We start from the raw sequence: 16,241 nt of genomic DNA, 5'->3' as shown, positions 1-16,241 counted from the left end.
CATGTAATAAATAGGTATACCACAGCTGTTGGAGTATAATTTTTATTTCCAGCCTAATATTCTCTCGACCAAGCAACTCCTCATTTTAGAAAAGATACAGTAGATACAGGATGGATTTTAAGAGGATTCGGCTAAGATAATGAAGTAATTCAAGGAATTATACATTTTAGCTTAAAATCAAGATATGAATGAAAACTAGCTGTCTTCATCCACAGAGCAGGTGATTATAAGGAAAAACCATGACTAGTGCTAGTTGTTCTCAGGTCATTCAATATAGAGAAATGGGCTTAAAGTCAATTGTAAAAAGTTAAATTGGGTGATTTACACAAGTGTTATATAAAAATGTCATAACATACATACACACACACTTAAAAGGACATTGCAGTAGGAAAGCCTAGGATTCTAGGCCTAAGTTCATCACTAATTAGCAATGTGTCCTTGGGTCTTTTGTAGGCATATATCTTGCTGTATAAAATAAAAATTTGGAGAGATACATAAGGTTCCTTGCAACTTAAAATTATTTGGCCTATGTAAACTAACTTGTCATAATGCAGTTTGGAGTAACTACTAAGTCATTAGTGTGATAATAACTGCTAGAGCAAGTACATTCCCAAATTTCAATGGCTTAAAATAATATAATTTTATTTTTTACCTGCATAACAATATTCCTATTGGCAGAGACCTTTTTTCCACACTGTGATTCAGGGATGTATGTTCCTTCCATCTAGTGTCTTCATCATCCACTGGGGCCTCAGAGGTTTCTGCTTCTAGTCAGTAAAAGCAAGAAGAGTGGAGAGACCAAGCCCAGAAGTGGAACACATCACTTCTGCTCACTTTCTGTTGGGCAACCTTCTTATTGGTGAGAACACTTATTGGTGAGTCCCCTCTGGATGCAGAGGGGACTGGAAAAAGCAGTTCCTGGCTGTAGACTCCTCTCCCAGGACCTACTTCATGCTGTGAAAGTAGGGATTCAAATTTTTCAGAGAACATCTAGTTGTCTCTGCCACAGTCTTTCTTGACAGCTACCTTCTTCCTTTGTAGAATTAACCTCTCCTCTCTGTTGCTTACCTCGTACTCAGAATACCATTAGGGCACCATCACTTGGTTCTTTTATATGCTACGTATTCAAGGGACCACTTTTTATTCAGCCTTGCACTTCCCAGCACATAACCCTATACCAGGAACAGAGCAATTATTCACTAACAAATTTTGATCAAAACAATGTACTCAAAGCTCTCTCTGCCACCACTGTGGGGTCTATTTAGTTTTTTGTTTGTTTTCCCACAGTTATGTGAGCTTGGGAAGCTATCTTAAATCTTTAAGAATTTTGTTACATAACTTTAGCAGAACCCAGTGATCCTACATAATTGTTAAGGGTGTTATAAGAAAAAACATATACTAAGTGTCTAAATATGCATGATAAATCCCAGGCTTTCATTCTTCGCTAACAACAGCTCCTTTGTAAGTAGATGGCAGGAAAGGTTCTTCCTGATCTTAGGGCCAGGACGTGAAGTATTCTTTCATTCTTTCAGTTTATGTCTATAAACCTTGGTTTTTAAGTGAAAAAGGTATAAATCATAATACCTCTATAAGACAGAGTAAGTAGAATATGTAAGTTTAAAAGTATGTGCACCCTGAAAAACATTTACACTTTATAAAGAACATCTGAGAAGATTTTATAAGTAACAATGAAACATTTTGGGAAAATTAACTCTTGGGTCAAGTCTTATTTAGTCTGGATCAAATATGTAAATATATAATTTTATGTTTAATGTAGAATTCACTCATTTATCCAACAAACATTTATTAAGCACCTACTTTGGCTTGTTAACCTAGATTATTTAGGAAAAAAAAATCTCACCATTCATCCAAATCACCTGGATAATTATCAAATGCCCTATACTGGATATGCAGTAAGGTCCATGGGGAGTTTTTAATTATTGCTTGTAGCTCTCTAAGGACAAGAGCCCACAGCTACCCATTGCTTGAATTCCCAATAAAAATTTAAGGAATAAATTACTATCAAAATAAATTATCTGCACAGTTTTTCAATCCATATTAAGATTTTTTATCTATGACAATGATGAAAGTTTACCAAAATCCAGTGATCCTGGAAAATGGCAATTAAAAAAAAAAAAATTCTTTTGTGTTCCAGGCTTTACTGCAAAGAGACAACCTTCCCCATCTGAGTTTGGTAAAGACTCACAGATGCTCTCCTATGTGAGATGCTTTCTTACCTATGACAGGACCAGACAAAAACTCCCAATTCCTTTTTTTTTTTTTTTTTTTTTGCCTATTAATGATGAGCTGAAATGCTTCTCTTCACTGATCAATCAGAACAGATGCTTACAAATCAAAGTTATGTTAAACTTCCCTCCTTCCCCCAAGCACCTAAATTTTGACCCACCTTCACCCTGAACTAGATAAAACTCCTTAACAGTTCTGCCTGACAATAGGACCCTCAAGATAAAACATTCTTATCTACTCTTGAATTCCACCCTTTCATCCCATTTCCCCACATTTTTGGTTCTTTTTAGCCTTGTTTAATCCTCCCTATAAAAGAAGAACACTTTTTGTCTTATCTTGGAATGCTTACAGATCTTAGGTCCATTGCAGTAGTCTCTGTGCCCCCATTATAATAGACCCTTTCTCCCCTTTTAATAATGTTTCCAGAACCTCTTCTTAGCTACTTCCAGATTTGTGTTTTTTAATTTGATACCTACTTTATAGAGAATTACCCCCCTCTATACACTCAGTACACAAATGTGAACTAAATCTTTATATACTAGATTCCTAACTTTATTTTTTTTTTATCTGACCTGATAGGTATGGTTTTCTGATTCCTTGAAATGAAAATATTTATTAACATTCAAATGAATAAAGGCAAATATTTAGAACCTATATCAAATAAATGTGATTTTGCAAATAAGAGTTCTGGATTCTGTCTTGGGGTTTGGGGAGCACTAAAAGAAAGACTTCCTGGATGTTAGGGGCTACTCTTTTTAATACATAAATTTTCTTCCCAGAAGATTGAATACGTACTGCCATCTACTGGTAAACTCTGCAAAATCAAGTTAAGACAAATGGCACTACTTTCTTCTACAGAAGTATGTGAACGTATTTGTTGGATAGTCTTCTCAAATATATAGCATACTTAAAAACAAATAGTTACATTGTATACGCATTATTTGTTGACACACCATGTTTAAATACTCTTTTGTCTCAGATTTTCTCAAAAATATGTTAGTTGCCAAAACATTTTTAAATGATTCAGGGTTAAACATCCAAGCAAGTGTAATCACTGCATAAATTGTATAGAATAGCATAGTTTGGTATAGTATGGAGCTCTGACACACAACATGTGGTCTGCAGGCTGGCAGCCCCAGTATCATGTAAAAGCTTGTAAGAAATTCAGAATCTTAGGTCTCTCCCAGACCCACTTAAAAAGAATCTGCATTTTAACAAAATCATTGAGTAGTACATATGCACATTAAAATTTGAGAAGTGCTGGTATATTGTATAGAATTTATAGATTACAAACAAAAACAAACCCTAGTCAGAAGCTCTTTTTAAAAAAAAAATAAATAAAAGGGCAGCTCTCAAGATTTTTGTCATGGTCCTAGAATCATTTTTCATTTTTCAATCTTCAAATGGATTTCATCCTGCAATTAAATTTTTTTTGAATCACTGTAAGATCAATTGAAGCAGTCTTGATATAAATTATACCTCTGTTAAAGAAAGACAATTAAAGAACAATACCCTCAAGCTATATGTTAATATTATACATTTGTGCATATTGAGATTCATTATTCTGTTCAGCATCATTGATGAGACTTTCCTTAAGATTAATTACTGACACAGCTATGCCAGCAGCCTCTCAAGAAGGTCAAGGGATAGATAGTCAAGGAAAAGATACAAACAAACCAAGGCATTAGAGTTGAGAGTAAGACCACTTTGGACAGTAAATCACCCACACATGCACATACTCATGCACTGTAAGTCACATGCACATTCACAGACACACACTCACACACACACACACACACACACACACACACACACATACACACATACAAGTGCACACTGATGATGAAACCCCAGCATCAACTTAACAGGCCTCAGAAGCCAAACTTCAACAGCTTCCTGGTTTTTCACAGATCCCACAATACCTGTATTAGAAGGGAATGCCATTGCCTCAAGCAATTTCCTTTAGTGTACCAGATGCCTCGTACTTGAAAAAGGAACACAGATAAAAAAAGGAACACAGATAAAAAAGTACATTCTACAGAATAAAGGGCATAGTCTCAGTTTTTTATGAGTTATAATACTGTTTTCTTTTAAATTTGTTAAGACTTTCTTCATGGTCAATTTTTTATTTTTTTGTGTATGCTTGAAAACGTGCATTTTTTAGTTCCTGAATGCTAACTAGATAAATGAATCAAAATAGTTGTTAATTGTATTTTTTATATCATAGTTTTTTTCTCTGTCTGATCCATCAATTAGTATAAGTATATTAATTTCTCCCAGGATAATAATGAATTAAAAAATGTATCTTGTCGGACAGGTTTTGTTTCCTATATTTTAAGTCCATTTTTACTACACTGTTTATATTTTCCTAAGAAATGTATTATTTTATAATTATATTGTGACCCTCTTCATTCTTAATAATATTTTTCATCTTAATTTTATATGATTTAATATTACCTGCAGTAGGCCAAAATTCACAAGTTAAAGACACAGCCTGCCCACAAGACAGCTTTGCCCTCACTTTAGACACTAGCCACAAATTCAGGGGTCCCTAGAGCTACCTTCACTTTGACCAGTTGGCTATTATTTTGAGCTTTCTTATATCACCCTCAAGTTCCATTACTCAATAGACTCACAGAACTTATTGAATGTGCTATAGTTCAAATTGCTTAAGATTCTCTCTCTCTCCCCTTGCCCCTTTCCCCTGCTCACAAACTCTCTCTCTCAAAAAAAAAAAAAAAAAAAAAAGAAAAAAAAAAGTTCATAGAGTGAAATAGAGTGAAATATAGGTTTCTAAACATGAAGTGTTTGTTTGTCAACTTTCAGCATTAAAGTATGACAATACTCAGATAACTACCAATGAGGGAAGCTCACTGAGTTTCAATGTCCAGAGGTTTTATTGCAGCTTAAACTTTGTAGGCAATTGTGACTCAGTCTCCAGCTATTCCTTGACTCTTCAGAGGTCAGGCTGCTATCATGTAGCTCAAAGCCTCAATCTTTAAGTCTCATGATTGGCCTTTCCAGCATAGTCAGCTCTATCCTGAGTTACCTCATTAGCATAAACTATCCTTTGTAGTCTAAGGGGTCCATGATGTATATTAAAGACATTTCAATTACTTGGAAAATTCCAAGTGTTTGGAGGCTACCCCACAGGAGCTGGGACAAAGGCCAGTCTTCTCTTTGAGTAGATTAATTTTTCACTACACAAATACTAATATGGCTACCCAAACTTTTTTTTGGGGGGGTTACAATTTGCCTGCAAAGCATAAAATAAAACAGTAGAAATATTCATACAGTTAAATAATCACAATAAATGTAAATGGATGAAACTCAGTAGCAAACAAAGTTTGTTATATTGGAACAAAATAATTTAGATATTTACTATTTGCAAGAGATAACCTAAATCATATGGACATATCATCAGATAAATGCAAATTAAAACCCCAGTGAGATACCACTACACAGCCACCAGGATTGGCAAAATTTAAAAGACTGATAATACCTAGAGTGTTAAGTTTATGGCACAACTAGAACTCTCCTATATCACTGGGGGAGTATAAATTGGTTCAATTACTTTGGGAAAAATGTCTGGCAATATATAAATAAGATAGATATATGTATACCTTATGTCCCAAAATTCTGCTTCCATGGGTATATACCCAACAGAAATGTTTAATAAAGGGCATGTACAATAATGTTCACAGCAGCTTTATTCATGATAGCAAAAAATCTGAAAACCTAATGTTCATAAGGAGCCAAAATGGTATTTCACAGCAGTGAGAAAGGACAAGTTACTCATATAATGACAACATTGATAAATTTTATAAAATAATTCTGCGGGAATGAAGTCAGACACAAGAGTAAAAGTTGTATGATTAAAATTAATATAAAAATTCAGGGTACCTGGGTGACTCAGTCAGTTGAGTGGCCGACTTCAACTCAGGTCATGATCTTGCAGTTTGTGAGTTCGAGCCTCATATCAGGCTCTGTGCTGGAAGCCTGCTTCAGGTTCTGTGTCTCCCTCTCTCTCTCTGTCCCTCCCTGGCTCTCTCTCTCTCTTTCTCTCCCACTCAAAAATAAACAAACATTAAAAAAAAAAATCAATATAAAAAATTCAACGAAAAGCAAAATATATCTATGATGATAGAAATAAAATGGTTATTCTTAACGTGAGTACCATCTGAGGAGGGGCATGAAGAAGGCTTCTGGATTTCTAAAAATACTCTTCATCTTTATCTGAGCTGTGGATACATGACAGTACATATGTGAGTATACATGCAAAAATGATCAAGCTATACACTTACGATGTATGCATCTTTTGTTTGTCATACTTCAATAAAATAATAGTTACAAAGGTATAAGGATATAGAAAGATCTTGCAATTATTGGATAACAGTAACTCTTTTTCTTCTTGGAGTAGAATAGATGGCAAGACTTCTTCAATTAAAAAAAAAAAGAAAGGGGGTGCCTGGGCGGCTCAGTCGGTTTGGCGTCCAACTTCAACTCAGGTCATAATCTCACAGTTTGTGGGTTCAAGCCCAGCCTCAGGCTCTCTGCTTCAGATTCTGTGTCCCCCTCTCTCTCTGTGCCTCCCCTGCTCATGCTCTGTCTCTCTCTCTCAGAAATAAATAAACACCAAAAAAAAAGAAGAAAGAAAGAAAAAAAGAAAGAAAGAAAGAAAGAAAGAAAGAAAGAAAGAAAGAAAGGAAAAATAAAGATATTTGCTTCCAGGGTAGCCTCACCTTCCAGCCTTCCAGTTTCACTCACCAATCTGTTTTAAATTCATGGACAGAAGATGATTTAAATTCATGGACAGAAGAATACAAGGCATTTGGTGGAAGGAAAATGAGCCTGAAACACAAGGAGAGATACTGACATTACCATCCTAAATTAATCTAAGTAAACAAAACATCTCAGAGCTTAGAATGAGAAAAGAAGATAAGGAAAAAGATAAGACATGAATGGAGGAGCCAATGTCAAATGCAAGAGTCCTGTAAAGGAGAATTAGGAGAGCTAGCAAATCAATGTTCTGCTTTGGAATCAAGGTCTAGCTGTTTAACACAGTTTTATTCCTATAAATCAACAAAGTAATATGAGAAGACACCCTGAATGCTGACAGATATGTTGCTGACACTTTGGACTCATTTCATGTGGTAGAATGGCCTACGGGGAAACAGTTGCCTGTGGAAGACTAAGGTGGCCTTCCCCTTCTAAACAACTCCACCATCTAGCGAATTCCCATATGTGTGTAGCTGGAATCTTCCTTTTTCTAGTTGTATTAGCTTTCTTGGGCTGCCATAACAAAGTATCACAATTGAGAAGGTCAAAAAAACAGTTGTTTTATTATGGAGCCCAGGAATCCCCAAATTAGGGTGTCAGGAGTGCCATGCTCCCTCCAAATGTGGTACTTTCTCCTACTTTCTGGTGGTTCCTTGTCTCATGACAACATAACTCTAATATTCACATGGTGCTCCCTATCTGCAGTGTCTCTGTGTCTAAATTTCCTTTTTTTTTAAATAAGGATACAGTCATGTTGGATTAGTCCTTCCCTAATGACTTCATTTTAACTTGATCATCTGCAAAGACTCTATTTCCAGATAAGGTCACATTCATGGGTGTTGGAGGTTAAGACTTCAACATCTTTTGGGAGGACACAATTCAACCCATAACACTAGTCTCCAATGTCGTTCATCTTAATACTAATGAACTTTTAATTGTCAAAGACCACGACCTCCTTCCTAGGATTTCCTTTGTGCTACATTTGTGGCAGGATTGAGATGACATCATTCATACCCACAAATAAATCCCCTGTTCATTCTCCTTTAGCAGTGTTTCAGCAATTGCTCATAAACTCTTAGAAAAGTGTCCTTGTCTAATATCAAGAGTTCTAAGGCTTCTAGAAGTCCAGGGATCCCATCATAGTATAGATATAGGTAAAATCTCTAGTTAATCCACATTACACAAAGCCAAGTGGAGAGATAAAATTGCAATGGTAATGTTTCTTCAACTGTCTATCTTATTCATCTCCTTTTCATTACCTACCTTCCAGCCTCATTATCTTCTGCCTGGATTATTTTAATAACCTCCTAATGGGCTTCTTGCCTCCAATCTTGTCCCACTCAAACCCATTCTCCACTTTACACCCAGAATGATCTTTCTAAATCACCCTTTCAATTACATCACTCCTCTCCTCAAAGCCCTATAATGGCTTACAACTGCTGTCAGGATAAGGTCCCAAGTTCTGATGCCTTTCAGGCCCTTATTTAAATGAATTTCAATTCTTTTCTTTTTTTTAAATTTGTTATTTTTTTTTTTCAAAGAGAGAGACAGAGTATGAATGGGGGAGGGGCACAGAGAGAGAGAGAGAGAGAGAGAGAGAGAATCTGAAGCAGTCTCCAGGCTCTGAGCTGACACAGGGCTTGAACTCACAAATTGTGAGATCATGACCTGAGCCAAAGTCAGAGGCTTAACTGACTGAACCACCCAGTTGCCCCTGAATTTCAATTCTCTGCATTCACCCTGTTTTCTCTGTCTTCAGGTCATTGCTCTTAATTTTGTTTCTGCCCAAAATACACTTTCCATATTGTCCCTTTATTTCATGTGGTTAACCCAACTGAGCTATTAATTCTTGCATAATACTTTCTTGACTCTCCAAAGGCTAGATTAGGTGCTGCCTTCCACTACCATAAAGTATTGCCACAGCATTCAGTGCTTAATTCTTTTTTTTTTTTTTTTTAAACGTTTTTTATTTATTTTTTTTTGGGACAGAGAGAGACAGAGAATGAACGGGTGAGGGGCAGAGAGAGAGGGAGACACAGAATCAGAAACAGGCTCCAGGCTCCAAGCCATCAGCCCAGAGCCTGACGCGGGGCTCGAACTCACGGACCGCGAGATCGTGACCTGGCTGAAGTCGGACGCTTAACCGACTGCGCCACCCAGGCGCCCCCCTTAATTCTTATTATAGCACTTACCACTCTATTATATTTACCTGTGTACCCTTCTGTTTTCCCAACTACTCTTTAAATTCCTTGAGGGCCAGCATCATACATTATCTTGTTTGCTGTTCTATTCTTAACACCTAGCAGTGCCCCCTTCACAGAGTAGGTACTTAGCAAGGCTTTTCTGAATGGGTAAATTAGTAAAATAACCAAATCTTTCAAAGGAAGATATTTATTTGGTCACTCCTGATATTTAATTCCTATCAACAGAACTGTCCCCAAGCTCATTTTAGAGAATAAACTTCACTAATCTCAATTCACTGGAATACGGCTCTCAAGTTACCAGATACCAAAAAAGTAACATTTTGTGTAAGGTAAACTCATGTTGGACTCCATCCCAATACCGTTAGCTGCCGATGCCCCCAAAGCACCTCATTACAAGGTGGCCAGTCTTTAAAAGCTTGGACACCAAAGATGCATGACTAAAGTAGATGTCTCCCTCAGAAGGCAAACCTTCCCAGCACAAGAAATACTTCTGTGCTTTGCTTCAGAACACAGAAATGCCTCACATACACAGAAAACACATGAAAGACAACAGGTATTCTGAGATATTAAAAAATATATATAGAATTGAGGCCTTTGTGCATAAAATAGAGCTCCTTAGTTTGGCAAATCAAGTTTAATTCACACACACACACACACACACACACACACACAAATACACTATTCATTGGAAAGAAAAGTGTGAACAATAAAAAAAAAATAAAAAGAGGAGAGAAAAATTCTGCACTTTAAAGGATCTTATTACTCTATCTTGTCAAACTAGAATCATGAAACTGCATAGTTTTCCACAACCTTTATGTCACCTTGCAAGAAGAAAATCAAAACAAAACAAAAAGCTAGTACATTTTTTTTTTGTAAAATAAAGAAGCACACATATGATAATTTGGCTTATCACAAAATGCAAATTTTGAATGCTTCAGAGAAATACAACATTGTTGTAAGCTAATGGGTTCTTTCTTGTAACTATACATCAGGACACCTATCAAAAACATGTCCAGTCAAGGGTTTGACATAGTTTCAAAGCCAGGCCATTAATCTGGTGACAGCACTCCATTAAAGTAACTCTGCAAATCATTTTATTGGAGGAGTGAAATATTGGAGAGAGAGTAGGACCCCTGTTTACTGTTGTTATTGACTGATTACAACATGATTGCTTGGGGACAAGCCAGTTGTTTGCATCCTGTAGAAAGATAACAAAGATAAAGAAACTCCCATTTGGAGCATTTCAGCTTTTTAAGGGGATACATTTCTCTTATTGACTCTCCACAGTAAATAGAAAGAAATCATGTTTTTCTATTTTAGGTGGGATGGAGAAGGGCAGATTTCATTTAACGTGTAATTAATATATACATTTTGTTCTATGAATAAACTGTATGTAAACTTCAACAGAATTCTGAATGCTTTGCTATCTAATATCCTTACTTTGTACATAACTAAACTTAAATATTTTTTCCTCAAAATATATAGTTTAATTCCAGACATGGAACTGATTCTGAAATCAGGTTTGGCTGCTCACTGCTCAAAAATCAATACTCAAAAGAAAAGTGATGTTGGGAAAGGAAACATTATTTTATTCAGGAAGCTTGCAACCTGGAAAGATGGTAGACAAGCATCTCAAAGACCATTTTCCCCTTCCAGGTGAAGTCAGAGAGTTTTAAAGGGGAAGACATGGAAAAAGGGAAGGGGGCTATGTGCAGGAGAAGCAGGTGCCCAGGTGGTTACTCGTATGTGGACATGACCCTGAACAGACTTGCTGGCATCATTGGCAGCTGTTTTCAATGTAGTCAGGCCTTATCTTCCGGGAGACTCTGGTCCTTCACTCCTCAAGGCCATTGGTCTGCAAATCTAAAGGAAAGTAGGACGGTTCTGCTGCAGGCCAAGGGATTTGGTCAGAAAGCAAGGAGTGCATAAGTTTGAACCAAGTGAACCCTTAAGACCAGTTGGAATGCTGCTACACTTCCTCAGATTTTGGTTTTCAGTAGAGATATGACAATAACAGGTAGAAAAATATCAATCTAACTATATGAACTGAACATCTCTAATAGTTGCATTTACCAACTTTTTAATTTAATCTAAGTTTGACACTAGGAAAACTCATGAGATTTATTTGGGGCCATTCCTCTCAGGTACATACTCAATGCTCCATTATATAAGATAGCAGAGTGAAGGAAATAGCAAAGATAACTTAAAAATCAGTCCTTCCCTAAACCTCTACTAACACATTTCACAAAGCAAGTATACTTCAAGTATTAATGATCAAGAAAATGGCCAAAAGATGAGTAGCTAAAGAGAAAAACAGAAACAAGGACCCTGGAAATTGTGTTAACTGTATGATTAATTCTCAAAATACTCCTTTATTAGGCAGAGTGGGGAAAAAGGACTGTTCCATGGAAGAAAATGCAGGCCCAGATTTCTCCTGCTGGGTGTAAGTAATATACACATAGATATATAACATATTAAGAGATATAAATAGAGAATAAACACACCAGCTTCATGGGGCAGCGGAATAAAGTATTAGTTCTGTAACTTTAGAAGGAGGCAGAAATTGGTTAAGCATCTTTCGCTCATTTATAAAATATCCCAATACCTATAGATACTATGCTAGGTTCAGGAACAGTGGTCAGTAAGACAGGTACAATAACTGCCTTCGTGAATTTATTAGGAAACACATAGTAAGTACATGACTAAAATTAATCAATCAATTAATTAGTTAATATCTTTAAAAGTCTGTCAGAAAATAACGGATGATATGAAAACTCAAAACAAGGACCTGACTAAGTCTGAGAGAGAAGTATCCTCTGAGGAGGAAAATTTAAAGGTCACAAGAGAGTAATTCAATTTGACAAACATTTATTGACTATATGCTATTTGTAAGCTAACACATGTGGCATATGCTTTTGTGTGTATAGTATTACACTTTGTGATAGAAAATGTGGTCATATAATGAAGCCATTCACAACTATAATAAGAAGTAGAAAGTGCTGTCACCTAAGAGAAGTACTGATAAGTTTTAGGAATATTAGACAAGAAATTCCTACTGCTTCATTGTCTTATAAGATTAGTTAAAGGAGGAAAGACATTCCATACTCATGGATTAGAAGAACAAATATTGTTAAAATGTCTATACTACCCAAAGTGAAATACAGATTTTCACAGAATTAGAGAAAACAATCCTAAAATTTGTATGGAACCACAAAAGACTCCAAATAGCCAAAGCAATCTTGAAAAAGAAAAACAAAGCTGGAAGAATCACAATTCTAGACTTCAAGTTATAATATAAAGCTGTAGTAATCAAAACAGTATGGTACTGGCACAAAAATAAACACACAGATCAACAGAACAGAATAGGAAACCCAGAAGCAAGCCCACAAGTACATGGTTAATTAATCTTTGACAAAAGAGGAAAGAATATGCAATGGAAAAAAAATAGTCTTTTCAACAAATGGTGTTGGGTAAACTGGACAGTGACATGCAAAAGAATGAAACCAGACTACTTTCTTACACCATACACAAAAATACATCCAAAATAAGTTAAAGACCTAAATATGAGACCTAAAACCATAAAACCATAAAAATCCTAGAAGAGACCAGAGGCAGTAATCTCTTTGACATTAGCGATAGTAACATTTATCCAGATGTCTCCTGAGGTAAGGGAAACAAAACAAACAAGCAAACAAAAAGTAAAGTATTGGGACTACATCAAAATAAAATGCTTCTGCACAGCAAAAGAAACAATCAATAAAATATTTGCAAATAAGATCTTTGCAAATGATATATCAGATAAACGGTTAGTATACAAAATATATAAAGTGATACAACCCAATACCCCAGAAACAAATAATCCAATTAAAAAATGGGCAGAAGACATAGACAGACATATCTCCAAAGACATACAGACAGCCAACAAGCACATGAAAAGATGCTCAATATCACTCATCATCAGGGAAATACAAACCAAAAGCACAATGAGATATCACCTCACACCTGTCAGAATGGCCTGTCAGAATGGCTAAAATCAACAACACAAGAAACAACAGGTATTTGCAAGGATGTGGAGAAAAAGGAAACTTCATGCACTGTTGGTGTGAATGCAAACTGGTAAAGTCACTGTGGAAAAAACTATGTAGGGTCCTCAAAAAGTTAAAAATAGAGCTATCCTACAATCCAGTAATTGCACTACTGGGTATTTACCCAAAGAATACAAAAGCACTAATTCATGGGGTACATGCATCATGTTCATGCAGCATTGTTTCCAATAGCCGAACTATGGAAGCGGCCCAAGTGTCCATAAATGGATGAATGGATAAAGAAGATATGTACATATATATATATGTACATACATATATATATACATATGTACATATATATATATGTACATACATATATATATACGTATGTACATATATATGTACATATATATACATATATATGTATACATATATACACATATATACATATGTATATATACATATATACATATGTATATATACATATATATGTATATGTACATATATACGTATATACATATGTGTATATGTACATGCATACACATATATACATATATACATATATACATATATGTATATGTACATATATACATATATACATATACATACATATATACATATATGTATATGTACATATATATACATATATACATATACATACATATATATGTACATATATACATATATATATATACATATACATATACATATACATATACATATACATATATATATTACATATTGTCATTTGCAAGAATATGGAAGGAACAAGAGGGTATAATGTTGTCATTCAGAGAAAGATAGATACCATATGATTTCACTCACATGTAGAATTTAGGAAAAAAACAGGGGCTCCTGTGTGGCTCAGTCGGTTGAGCACCCGACTCATCTTCAGCTCAGGTCATGATCTCACAGTTCATGAGTTCGAGCCTTGGGTTGGGCTCTGTGCTAACAGCACACAGCCTGCTTGGGATTCTCTCACTCCCTCTCTCTCTCTCTCTGTTTTCTCAAAATAAATAAATACACATTAAAAAATAAATGAAAGAAATTAATAAAGGAAAAGAGAGAAAGGAAGAGAGAGAGAGAGAGAGAGAGAGAGAGAGAGAGAGAGAGAGATTGAGACAAACCAAGAAACAGGCTCTTAATTACAGAGAACAAACTGAAGGTTATCAGATGGAAGGTGGGTGGAGACATGGGTCAAATAGGTGATAGGGATTAAAGAGCACACTTATCACAATGAGCACTGAAAAATGCACAAAATCATTGAATCACTATACACCTGAACTCACATAAAACTATGTTAACTATACTGAACATAAAATTAAAAATCTAATAAGAAATAATAACAGACAAAAGATTAATTAAAAGAAATTGAAAATAGACAGCAATCAGATTAACTGAATTACAGTGGTGAAAGGTATACCTCTCACTGACTTCCCATGACCAGGAAAGGACAACTAAGCCTGACTGAACAGCTTGCATTCTGCATACAATAATGCCTCGCCCTAGGAAAAGTTCTCTCAACACATCTTCTAGGACCAAATCCTATAATAAAATGAGAACAATGGTCCCAAGGGGCCTCCAGAGCTGAGCTTTCCAGTGGGCCATGGTGGTTATAGAGCTGTTAATTTGGGGCTACACAGTTCAAATTCTACTGGTTTCAAAAGCTTCCATTTTATGTCTCCTTATTCAATAGGGCTAAATTAATATTACACTTATGATCTGAGCTTTTATTTAGGAAAACTATTATAAACCTGCCACTCCTTTTATTTTCCTTTATATCAGTAGAAATCCCGAGCCCCATATAAATCCAATAGTATTATGTGTATGAATGGTACTTCAATGAATGAGTCAACTGGTAATGAGTATACATGCAGAGCAGTATTGGCATTTAGGCAAGTTAATCTCAGTGAAGTGTTTGCTCCTTTCTTTAAGAAGAAATCTGAGTGGAGGGGAGTAGTTAAGATGGCAGAGAAGTAGGTTCTTCCTTGTCCCTCAAACACAGGTGTATTGAGGTCAGATTACTTACAAAACCCAGGAAATATATCTGTGGAACAGCAGAAAGATGTCCACAGTTGGAGAGAGACAGCTTGGCAGGACTGAGGTGCATGTATGTGAGTTGGGGGAGATAAAAAGGTGGAGCTATGACAGCAAGGGGACCCTTTCTGTGGGGACACAAAAGGGAGAGAAAGAGAAACGTGTTGTAAAAGTGCAGCATCAAGTTAGCACAAGAGGAATACCTCTCTGGGCCATGGACTAGGGAGCGAGAAGTACTGAGTGTCCCAGTTCTTTTTTTGCAAACAGCCTTTGGAACTGAAACTCTGAGGTTTTGGAAGTTTGTGACTTTCTGTGGAGCAGAGCCTTGGCACACACTCCTGGGGAGGAGGGAGCTGGCCCCAGAGTGCATAGAATGTTGTAGCGATCTCTGGGGCACACTGGGAAAGAAAAGTCCCCTTCCTGGAGCACTCTGGGAGGAGGTTTGATTGCCTCCCCAATGACAAAAGACCCTGAGGGTGCCAGCCAAAAGCCTTTCATCAGCAGGGTGGAGAGGCTCTACTCCAGAGGAGAGGAGTAGATCTGTACCACGCAGGGTCCTTAAGACTGCAGGTTTTGAATCCCAGCCATGCACCAAGGAGAAGGCATGGGAAAACTGTGGTGCAGGGCAAGCTGACTGCCCTCACTAGTCTATGAGGGCTGCCTGAACAGTGTGGGTTGAGATCCCCACTGGGGAGGAGAGATTGAGGTGATGCCATTATTCCCCCAACACCAACACAGTGGGACTTCAGAGAGCACAGTGGTCACCAGTGGAGGCAGAATATGCTTACACCAAACCCTGCCCCTCTGTGCCTGGAAACTGCTTATTTATTGGAGCAAGATTGACTGACCCAATGCAGTTGCCCTCTCCTCCAGACCAGCACAGCCACTACCCCCACCCCAGGCACCAACAGACAACTCTTCTTTTTTCTTTTTTTCCTCCTTCTTATTT

The sequence above is a fragment of the Panthera uncia genome (assembly GCF_023721935.1).
Source record: "Panthera uncia isolate 11264 chromosome C1 unlocalized genomic scaffold, Puncia_PCG_1.0 HiC_scaffold_4, whole genome shotgun sequence".
NCBI classification, from domain to species: domain Eukaryota; kingdom Metazoa; phylum Chordata; class Mammalia; order Carnivora; family Felidae; genus Panthera; species Panthera uncia.
This window is presented reverse-complemented; position numbering follows the sequence as displayed.